The sequence below is a fragment of the Pinus tabuliformis genome, chromosome 8 (assembly GCF_031772625.1).
Source record: "Pinus tabuliformis cultivar Carrire ecotype Pingquan chromosome 8, CPIR1, whole genome shotgun sequence".
NCBI classification, from domain to species: domain Eukaryota; kingdom Viridiplantae; phylum Streptophyta; class Pinopsida; order Pinales; family Pinaceae; genus Pinus; species Pinus tabuliformis.
Window position 1 is genome coordinate 159,308,050 of NC_142294.1, and position 12,338 is coordinate 159,320,387.

Consider the following 12,338-nt stretch of genomic DNA (forward strand, 5'->3'; position numbering starts at 1 on the left):
AATTACCAAAACAATAACACGAGGACAATAGATGTAGGCAGACAGACAGGGAAAAACCTCTATCTAGGGGAAAACCCAGTCAATAATTCTTCCTTCAAAAGTTTCTCAAGATAATTCAAGACTCTTTGACCTAGACAGAGACTTCCTCCACACCAAGTCAACCCTCAATCCTTCTTGCAGATGATAACCCTTCTAAAGAAATTGCGACCTAGTAGCATCAATCATGCAATAGTAGCTTCGACCCAGTAGTAGTAGCATCAACAGCAACAGCTTCGACTAGACTAGGAAAAATTTGATCTCCCTTGATTCTTCTCAGAAGTGAGAGAGTGTTTGCCCAAATTTTAGATCTTGGTGTCTTCTATATTCCTCCAAAAACTCGCACTCATTTCCATCTCTTCTTCTATCCCTTTTCCAACTTCGCACTTCCTAGTTTCCAGTGTCCAGCTTTAGATATCAAACTATGTGTGAGAGAGTGAGATGCCCCAAATGAATTTGAACTGCCTTGTATATATAGCCTTCCAATGAGGTTGAATTACTTGTCTTGAGGCTGACTTGATCTTCTTGAGGCCTGTTGACCCTACCGTCTACACCTACCTACAAGTCAGTGAGAAAAGCCTTCAACCCCACAAGGTGTGTTTGGTGGTAGGAAACTAAGAGAAGGGGTTGTCAAACTAATCCCAATACTCTATGTTTGATATATCTCCTAGATTAGCTAAGGGGGGTGGTCCCTAATGAAAAGTTAAATTAAAAAGATGTGAGCTTCTAGGAGAATTGTTAGAGTTATATAGATTATTTCTTTAAGATTTATAAGCAAAATTGATATGAGAAATAACCATCAATACATAAGATAAACATGAAATACATAAACAATCAATGCCTTCAAAGTATTTCTCTTTAATAAATAAAATTGTATTTGCTTAAAATTAAGTGAAATGCTTTAAAATGGAAAGCCAAAATAATCCTGAAAAGTGAAACAATAAATTGTTAGCACAAAATATTATAAATGCTTATAAGATGAATAAGTCTACAAATCAAAGCATGGAAACTATCTTGCTCAAAAGGATACCATTAGAAATCTACCTGTGAGAATGAGATGATAAAAAGAACTCAAATGATAGACCAAGTTGACAACATGCAATTAAGTTTACAACCCCAAAATAATAGTACTTGAAAGTGAAATCAATCATTCATGACAATATGCAATTAAACCAAAAGATAAGCCAATTTCTAAGTACAACAAAATTAAAACTTATTGCAAAATTAAAAGGGATTACAATGTTTGCATTCAAAGTGTCTCTTGAAATAAGATTTGAATCTGAGACTTTAAACCATCAAGATAGCAATAAATTTAAGAACTTCGCAAAGAAAACAAATGTGATGGAATGTTGTTCTTGGTTTATTTTATTAATTAGTGCTAAGGCAAAGTTACAATTGAACTCTAGTCCTCAGACCTCATCCTCGCCCAAATATTTGGATCTCACAATGAGGAGTTAATAGAGGTAGAGGGTCCCTAAAACTCTATTCAACCAACTTAAGTTGAAGGTAATTTTTAGTGAGGCTTGAGGCCTTCATATACTAAAATGCCTAGATGAAGTGCAAATTGTGTTAATTCCCAAAATTAAACTAATGCAAATGCAAATTCTTCAAAGATAAATACTTTGCAAAACATGAGACGCTAGAATGTAAATAAGCTCATATGTGTTTGCACCATTGAATGGAAAATAAGCAAGTAAATGGAATAGATTTCTTTAAGCTACAATTGTTTCAAATAAATGATAGTGATCCAATAGTTTTCATGACATATAACATAAATTGACCAAGTAGTGAAGCATATACTTGAAGAAATTATGAAACAATTAAAACTTGCCAAAGTATGAAGTGTTTACACATAAAATGAGATTTTCTCAAGTTTACAATTTGGAAGCATATGCATGTGGGAATTTAAATACAAGATTAGTAAAAATTTGCATGTGGAGTGAAATATGTTGATTTTAAGCATGCACAATATGAAATTAAAATCTAGAAAGCTAAAAAAACTAGAAGCAAGATTAGGCCACCCACAAGATTCCCTGCTCTAAATGAGGAAAGGGGATGTCATGGGAAAAATCTCAAATTCCCTCCAACACTTTTTTATCTTTTATTAGCACTTAAAACGGGTAAAAATGCATCTAAGAGGGCAGCCCACAATACGATAGAGATATTTACAAAGATGAGACTCTAACAAAGCTAGACTCTCTCCCCCAAAAATCTAACAACAACAAACTTGAAGATGGAAAAAAACTCTCCAAAAGAGATTCATAAGGTTCAAATGGCCCACAGCCTCGATGAGTTTGCAACTCTCTCCTAAGTGCTTATGGCCTCCCTATAAATAAGTCCTTGGATGGTGTGAGGGTATCCTGCATACACACAAGTGAGTGGTTTTCCAAAGCTTCTCCTCAATCCCCTTGCTTCCCAATGCTCAAGCATATGGGCTGCAAAACACAAAAAATACCAATTGTCAGTGTGAAATTAAGAAAAAGAAACCAAAATCAAACTTAAAATTTAATTTACAAAGTACTGGCTCAAGTAATGGGAGTGAACCCCCATACTTGCCGAGCTTTGGAAATGACTCTTGAATAGGAGATATAACTTTGAAAGAACTAGAATCAAAGAAGTATTTTGAATTTAAATGGATGATCAAGTAGCTATAGAGTAAGAAAACTCTCTTTTTCTCTTCGTTGGATGGAAAACTTGGAGCAAAAAAATGGCTAAGTCTTGGATCGTTGTGACTCTAGGAATGAGTTGATCTAATTGAGATTTTTCCCACTTCCAGATGGATTCCTACACACAAAACAAAAGATATTTCCTACACACTTGAACATGTATTAGTTTGCACAAAATTAGATCAATATAATAAATAAGATAAACCAAGCATTCCTCCTAAAATGAATTGGCAAGCTTATCCCTAGAATACTACTCTAAATCAATGATATGTGCAAGATAGCTTGCACACATCAATCCAAGCAAGATGGAAAGTATAAACTAATATTAATTCAACATGCAAAAGAAATTAAACACAATAGCAGTAGCATGAAAGGACATCACCTCATAATGCTAAGAGAACACCAGCCATATAGCCCCAAAGTCTTGATTATATTAAGAAAGTATTCAAGTACAAAATGGCAAAGTTTCCTCAAGCCCAATAGTTCATTACATGATACAATATGAGAGAATATAGGCTCATTATAGATAGAGTTGGGAGAAAATCCCAAGGAAGAATTCATGTGAGCACTGAACTTGGAGCAAATCCCAAGAAAGAATGCATGTGACTGAACTGAACTTGGAGAAAATCTCAAGGAAAGATAAGTCAAGTTCGACGTGCAAAAGATAGAGACATCAGAGAAAAATCGAATTCCATATATGGCATAGTAAACTCATTCATGAGTGAATCCAAGTACCGTGATAACTCCAGTCAACAAATGCAAACTCGAACTAAGTGATGCCACATATGTAGATGATGTTTGATAGCTCTACGTGATTCCTCCATGTGCAACTTGTAGTCCTCAAGAGTGGAGTGCTAAGAGTAGAAGAATCTGAGATAACTATGAGATGAGGCCCCACCTAATCTTCAGTCCAAATATACCATGGAATATTCCTTCAGTGCATGAACTCCTCTAATAAATTTGATTTTCCACATGTGCAACTATTGTTTTATCTCTAGGAAATTCGATTTTATGAAATAATGGTGTATTTATGATGCAGTGTGCTCAGTGATCTTCCACATGTCTGTTGACTCAACTCTTTGACTTATCATAATTTCCAAGTCATTTCCATGTCATTCTATCACATAGAATAATTTATTTCTCTTTATTTTATTAAATTCTAGCATAATAAAATGCCACAATTTCCACTAAACTTAGGAAATGTGGGTTTTGAGGGTCCAAAACACATTATTAACCTCTCAAAGTGTGTCATAGTAGAAATTTGAGAGTGAGTGGTGTAATTTTGATTACTCATACCCCATACAACTTCTCTAGATTACACTTATTATAATTTAAATACAATTTTATTTGCAATTTTTGACCTGCGGGATATCTAAAAAATTAAAAAATGACTACCTAGACCTAACCAAATTCCACGAAACTTTTTGTGTGATCTAGTATGGTAATATACATTGACCCTAGACACTAAGATTTGTTAGGGGCTCAACCTTCAAACTTTCACCCTAGCTTTGGGGTAAAACGTGAGTCAAAAAACCCAGAAAATTATTCGCCTCTGAAAAAGAAGAAATAATTAACCAGATAAAAAAAACACTCCAAGGTGTACTTGTTTTCTGATCGAGTCTCAATATCCTAGGCCTGTTACAGACTCAAAACTCATCATTACTAGTATCACTTATTACAATTCCCCGCAGGGTGTGAAATCTAGGTACAAGAAAGATGATGAGAAGATAGAAGTAGAGTTAAAAAATATGTTAACTGATGATATCTGATGGTACAAGTGTCCTCTGGAGCATCCCTGGGCATGGATTATTTCATATAATCATCAGGTGTCATACCAGTGGTCAACATTTGGCTCCATATGGGGATGCATGCTAGATATAAAGTGATAGTGATCTGAAAATGGCGCTCTTAGGCTTCTTGTCTAACTTACAAGAACCTCTACCACTTCCAAAGCTTTAAATTTTCCCAAGTCTATTTGATTAACCAATGCGGAAATAATAAATGCTTGACAATATGGGTGTATGCTTGTATTTGTTTTCAACTGATTATTTACTTTAAAATCTGTTGTTTGTGCTGATATGGGAAGGTACTTAAACTAATATATAAATACATATAACATTAGTTAAAGCAGCAATAAAAACAAACACATAAGACAATAGTATAATATGGAGTTCACCCTGATATCTTGGACTACATCTCCTTGAGCTCTAATCAACTCGATTAGGCTCTCGGGGATTATGGCAATAGTTCTCTTACAAGTGCCTACACTTAACTCCAATGTTTTATACAGGAACATTGGGCTCAGAACACCATCCTATCCCTTGGCTCTTGGAGCTCTTCGGCTTTCTAGCTCTAGCTCTTGGCTCTGGCTCTGGCTCTTGCTCTGGCTGTGACTCTAACTCTAGCTCTGGCTCTATGGCTCCGACTCTAGTTCTAGCTCTCAATTCTCACTTTTGGCGCTCGCTTTGGCTCTTGGCTTTGGCTTCTCTAAGCTCTTTCTCCCAGCCTTTTACATGCCTCTGTGAGTCGCTCGACTTCCAAACAACTCCAACAGCAATATGATGTTGTCAATTAAGCTCTCTGGATTTTCCACTCTACCTCCGAGTGACTCCCCAAACTCTCTACGCATTCAGCGTCTTCTCGCTATTTGCTTTTTTTTTCTCCTCTTCTACTCTCTTTTTGTTCATGGCTCTTAGAACCATTCCGTTCCCCGACTATTCGTTTCCTCTCTCGGCTCTTCGGATCGCCTGCCTCTATGCTGGAATTCCCTGCTCTGCGTCATCATCACTGTAACGCTTCACAGAGAGGTGGCCACTTGTCTCCTCACGAGCTGAGCCAGCTCTTCCTCAAACGGTTCATTACTTTGGTTACTCTGTGAAATGATTCATCCGCCAACTCAACGGTCCAATCGGACTTCAACCTTTATGTGTCGAAGCTTATTTTCTCTGTCGAATCTGGTTTCCCATTGGGCGCAATCTCCACCATTAGATTTGGGGCCTCCATATCCTACGGTTATCGCTCTTATCGCGCGGTTGACTTGCTCGGACGTTAGCCCGCGATGAGAGCGGTTTTCTCTCTCATCCGCCAGACACACATCAATCACTGTATGGCATCGCTAGGTCCTCTGACAATTCCGCTTACCACCCAAAACGCTTCCGATATTCCACCAGTTTTGGAGCACGGGACCCACCTGTCGTTTCAGCGCTTTTCCCACAGTTTTCAGGTTTTCCTTGTGACCATGCGCTCGGGGCTTTTCCTTCTCGAGGGGTTTTTCCCAGCGATGCGCAAATCGTGCAAAGAAACAGCCTCCATTTTCTGGTCTGAGCCTCCTAACTGCCATTTTTACGCCATGCATAGTCCCCATGGGCCATCGGTCAATGCACTTTGACCGAAGGTCCTCGTTGCTCTGTGCTGGCTGCAAATTGTCGTTGTTCAAAGGTTATTTCTGATAGGCTTCGACATCCATAAGACTTTAAACTTCGGTATGAGATTTTACAGAGTTCGGGTAGCTTTAAGAGAGTTTAAGGATCCAATTTCGGATCACGCCTTCCCACTAAAAGAACTTTTGGTCCACCAAAAGACTGATATACTGATATGAGCAGTAAATGAGAGTAACAACACCCTCTTCTTTCAGCCTCCCTACACTTGCCTTTCCATAGTGCCTCTGAGCCAAAATATCTAACCACTTCCCTTCTTGGATGGGTTGGTCATCTCAGGAAGAATGGTTTTCCTCCTTGACTTCATGCAGAACTTCTGCTGTGAAGTTTATAGAAGGTAGTTTGAGCTTCTTTGCCTTGATCCTTGATCCAAGGTGGCTCAAACAAATGTGAAGTACATCTGCTCCACAAAACTTTCATTTGTACCTGTTTGAAAATCTTCCAACAACAATTGTTAACAACAGCAGGCATACAGACAACAATTGCATGGGCTAACTCCTGCTTCAACAAAGAAACAGATTTCACATCTTGTGAACCCTTCCATGTCTTACATCTGCATACAAATGACAAGCCAATAAAACATGCCTTTACAACAAACGACCCTTCAAGTCGAGCATGTAGGAAAAAGACCTTTAGGACTCTTTTCCAAAAGATGAAACACTTCATCCTTATCTCCATTTTAGGAACCAAGTTAACTTCTCCCAAGCCAGCATCACATGCATCTCATGCTCAGGCATGCATTCCATCTTTCAACTTTCGCTTAAGTACACTGTACTTTCGAAGCTGAAATGAACATATTGTTGCAGCAATAAAGTGAGTTTCCTACTCAACTTCTTTCTATTTACCATTTGGTAAGATCCTGCAACTTGCATTTATTCCACAAAGAAATGCAAACAGATGCATCACTAGACATGCAGCCTTAATTGGATAAGAATTCTAACCATTTCTTACCAATCCATTTCAAAGGTCCCTCCTTTGTTTGCACATCAGCATCAATATGTGAATCATCCTGAACCACATCAATCATGGAATCTTTATTTCCATCCTTTCCATTTTCTTTTTCCACCTTCTCCTTCAGCTTTGGTGGAAGCAGCGCTGGATTCAAAGTCCAACACCTTTCAACAAGATGCCCTTGCTTATGGCAGTAAGTGCAACACACGTGCATCCTTTTGACAGCATGATTTTCCTTGTCTTGTGGACCTTTGGCTGCTTGCTTCTTTTCCTTCAAAAGTTTCCTCTATGCGGCCATCCTCTTCCAACATCTAGAAACATAATGGTTATCCAAACCACAAAAGGAACATGAAATTCTTTTTCCATGCTTTACAAAATCAAAAGGAATGTGTTTAGAACCAGATTTATACCTGCCTCTTTCACCTTTATTGCCTTCAGGAGGAGGTGAGACAAATGAAGAAGTAGCTCCCTTTGGAACACTATCACTTTCTTCAAGGCTGTCAGAGTTTCCACAACTCTCTGGTTCAAGTATGTGCTTTTGAACACCTGCATCATGCGAATGATGTTTTGAGCTATTGCATTCCTCCTGAACACAATCCTCACACTTCTGAGGTAGAGTACATGCACTGAAACTCCTTTTTGGAACTGTTTCAATGGCCTTCATGGCAACTTTGGAACTCTCTCCATAAGACTGTCCATAGCCAAGACCCAAATACTTAGGCCTTTCCTCAACCATTATTGGCTCAACAATACCTTGTGCATGTTTTCCCAATCCTTTTCCTTCATAGCCCATCTTGGACATTAGCTTGGAACCTATGCCTCTAGTATGTTTTTCAAAAGAACCAATATAAGAATTCTTAGAAGAATTTGAAGACAAACAGGAATGGTTTACCTCTTCTTCAAGCTGATACTTGGCCAAGGCTTCTTTTGCAACAAAGAGTTGTGACTCCAACTCATGCATCCTTTTCAGGTTCATACTTGCAATATGAAGTTGCCTCTCCATTTCCTGCAATTTGTCAGAAAGCATCTGCTTCTCTTCCTCCATGGAATTCAACTGCTCTCTAAGTATGTTGCTCTTCCTTCCATCCTCATACATTTCTCTCACCATATCCAGCATGGTGGACAAGTCTTGCTTCATGTCTCCATCAAAGGAACTTCGGGAGCAAGAAGAATTTGAGAACTCACTTGTAGAAGTTGTCATTTTCAAAATGCATAAAAGAACTTCAAACAAGATTATTAAAGAGCTTACTCAAGCAACCTTTTGCAACAACCTCTTATGCTTCAAGGATCGCCTTGAGGTCCTTTGGGATAGAAGAATGCCTTCAGCCCTTCTTCCTTCTTGTCCTTCCTGGACTGAGCTATCACTAGCTTTCCCTTCACCTCTACAAACTCAAACAATAGTCAGTCTGCAACCAAGCATACAATCGATGAGGCAATCAATCCTTGACTGTCCAAACACTTTTCAAACAAGCAATCTTTGCCCTGTCAATCAAGCATTCTGATACAACCTTCTTTGAAGGTGGGGTTAATCAATCTTAAGCTCTGATACCACCTGATCTGAAAATGGGGCTCTTAGGCTTCTTGTCTAACTTACAAGAACCTCTCCCACTTCCAAAGCTTTAAATTTTCCCAAGTCTATTTGATTAACCAATGCGGAAATAAGAAATTCTTGACAATATGGGTGTATGCTTGTATTTGTTTTCAACTGATTATTTACTTTAAAATCTGTTGTTTGTGTTGATATGGGAAGGTACTTAAACTGATATATAAATGCATATAACAGTAGTTAAAGTAGCAATAAAAACAAAGACATAAGACAATGGTATAATATGGAGTTCACCCTAATATCTTGGGCTACATCTCCTTGAGCTCTAATCAACTCGATTAGGCTCTCTGGGATTATGGCAATAGTTCTTTTACAAGTGCCTACACTTAACTCCAATGTTTTATACAGGAACATTGGGCTCAGAACACCATCCTATCCCTTGGCTCTTGGAGCTCTTCGGCTTTCTAGCTCTAGCTCTTGGCTTTGGCTCTGGCTCTTGCTCTGGCTGTGGCTCTGACTCTAGCTCTGGCTCTGTGGCTCCGGCTCTGGTTCTGGCTCTCAACTCTCGCTTCTGGCGCTCGCTCTGGCTCTTGGCTCTGGCTTCTCTAAGCTCTTTCTCCCAGCCTTTTACATGCCTCTGTGAGTCACTCGACTTCCAAGCAACTCCAACAGCAATATGCTACTGTCAATTGAGCTCTCTGGCTTTTCCACTCGACCTCCAAGTGACTCCCCAGACTCTCTACGCATTCAGCGTCTTCTCGTTGTTTGCTTTTTTTTTTCTCCTCTTCTACTCTCTATCTGTTCGTGGCTCTTAGAACCATTCCGTTCCCCGACTGTTCATTTCCTCTCCCGGCTCTTCGGATCGCCTGCCTCTGTGCTGGAATTCCCTGCTCTGCATCATCATCACTGTAACGCTTCACAGAGAGGTGGCCACTTGTCTCCTCATGAGCTGAGCCAACTCTTCCTCAAATGGTTTGTTACTTCGGTTACTCTGTGAAATGATTCATCCGCCAACTCAGTGGTCCAATCAGACTTCAACCTTTATGTGTCAAAGCTTATTTTCTCTGTCGATTCCGATTTCCCATCGGGTGCAATCTCCACCGTTAGTCTGGGGCCTCCAGATCCTACGGTTATCGCTCTTATCGCGCAATTGACTTGTTCAGACATTAGCCTGCGATGAGAGCGGTTTTCTCTCTCATCCGTCGGACACACGTCAATCACTGTATGGCATCGCTAGGTCCTCTAACAATTCCGCTTACTGCCCAAAACGCTTCCGATATTCCACCGGTTTTGGAGCCAAGGACACCCCTGTCGTTTCAGTGCTTTTCCCACGGTTTTCGGGTTTTCCTTGTGACCGTTCACTCGGGGCTTTTCCTTCTTGAGGGGTTTTGCCCAGCAAAGCACCTTTGCGCTAATCGCGCATTAGAAACAGCCTCTGTTTTCTGGTCTAAGCCTCCTAACTACCATTTTTGTGCCATGCACAGTCCCCATGGGCCACCGGTCAATGCGCTTTGACTGAAGGTCCTCGTTGCTCTGTGTTGGTTGCAAATTGTCATTGTTCAAAGGTTATTTCTGATAGGCTTCGACATCCATAAGACTTTAAACTTTGGTATGAGCTTTTACAGAGTTCGGGTAGCTTTAAGAGAGTTTAAGGATCCAATTTCGGATCAGATAGTATGCAAGAACCTGGAATCTGCATCCACCAACAAAAGACATATATCAGCAGTGTCCATTCAAAATATCATCAAATGAAATAAAGTACATAAATGAAGGCATGGAAATTTATTCTAAGAGCATAAATGACAATTAATTCATGAAATACAACTAGTTAAACAAAAATATCTAGGGATAAAGTTACAAATATTATACAAAAAGATGCCCCATGGCATCAGATATTTTCTTTGTAGAACAATTTGAGCAGTTGGTTGTTCGCAGGTAACTCAAGTGGTTCTCCATCCAAAGTGATCAAATGGTAGGAATTTTCTCTAGTTGCTTCCTTGATAATGTATGGGCCAAGCCACAAACTGTCAAACTTATCATGATTACCTGGCTTTTCATTCCTGCGATCCCATAGAAAAACCATATCATTGTTAGAAAACATTATATTCCTAGATGATTTTTCAAAATTTCTTTTTACCTTGGATTGATTTTTACAACAATGCTCAAAGGCTCTTCTTCTAGTTTCATCCAATTCTACGATTTGGTCAATCCTAAATTATACAGCATCTTTATCAAATGTAAAACTTTGTAGCAATTGGTAAGCTAGTAGCCTCAAATGCACATGAAGGGTAACATCCAGGCCATAAACTAACTCAAATGGAATATTCCTAGTAGAACTCTTCTTTGTTATCCTATCAGCCCACAAAGCATATTTAATTTTACTATCCCATGCCTGTTTGTTATCCCCTACTATCTTCTTGATTATGGTTATCAAATTCTTATTACTAGGCTCTGTTAATCCATTGCCCTGAGGATAGTAGTTTGATGAATGGCATAAAACAATACCATACTTAAAGAAAAACGATGAGAATTCAGCGTAGCTAAAATCCCAGGCATTGTCAGTGGTAATCTTGGAAGGGACACCAAAATGAGTGATAATCTTATCTTCAAGAAAATCTATCACTACTTTGTCGGTGGTGTATTTTGTAGGGATAGCCTCTACCCATTTAGTAAAATAATCAGTGGCAGTTATAATCCATGAGTAGCCATTACTATAATTTTCATTAAATTTCCCTATAAAATCTAGCCCCCAATATTGAAAGGGAGTGTTCATGACCACAAGTTGAAAAGGCAAAGAAGCTAACTTTTGCGTCCTAGTGAATAGTATACAAGCTTGGAAACCTCTAACATACTTGTGTACATTAGCAAAAATAGAAGGCCAAAAATAACCAACTCTCAAGATTTTGTGGGTAGTAGTCTTAGCAGCATAATTCCCTCCACAAAATCCTGAATGAAACTCAGATAGAAGCTTTTTGGCTTCAACTTCATCAACACACCTAAGTATTACCCCCTCTGGATTTCTCCAACCTAGACCATCCTTCATAATGCATTACTTAGTTTCTCTAATCCGCAATGATCTTCTCCTATGGCCAACTAAATGGTTAGGACATGACAAATTTTGCAGATAACAAATAACGTTTTTATACCATTCAAGTTGACCCAATCTTTGAAGTTTTGATGAAGTTAATTCCTAATTATTTTGACAAATCATTCCTATCGCTTTCTCATTCCCTTCAATCGAGATTTTGGCCAATCCCTGGCCTTTCACAAGCTTGGTAGGTCTAATATCCAAATCATACTCTTGAATCTTCGAGACTCATCTAGCTCGAGTTCCTAAGCAATCCGCTTGGACTAAAATATCCTTTACAACAGAGTGGGGAACAAATGCAATTACCCTATAATACCCCACATAAACTCTGAATTGTTTAAGAGACTTGACTAAAGCATAAGCTTGCTTCTCCATGGTGTTATACTTCAACTCAGACCCTTGAAAGGACCTACTCATAAAAGCAATATGTTGCTCATGCCCTTCATTATTATTTTGAAGCAACACCCCATTAATAGTATCTTGGATGCAAAAGAGAAAACCAAAATCTCCTTTGAATTATCAGGGCTTACTAGAACAAGTGATTTGACAATAGAATCCTTTATTTCCTGAAAACCTTTTCTACTTTCGTTTCCCCAAACAAAATTAGCATCTTT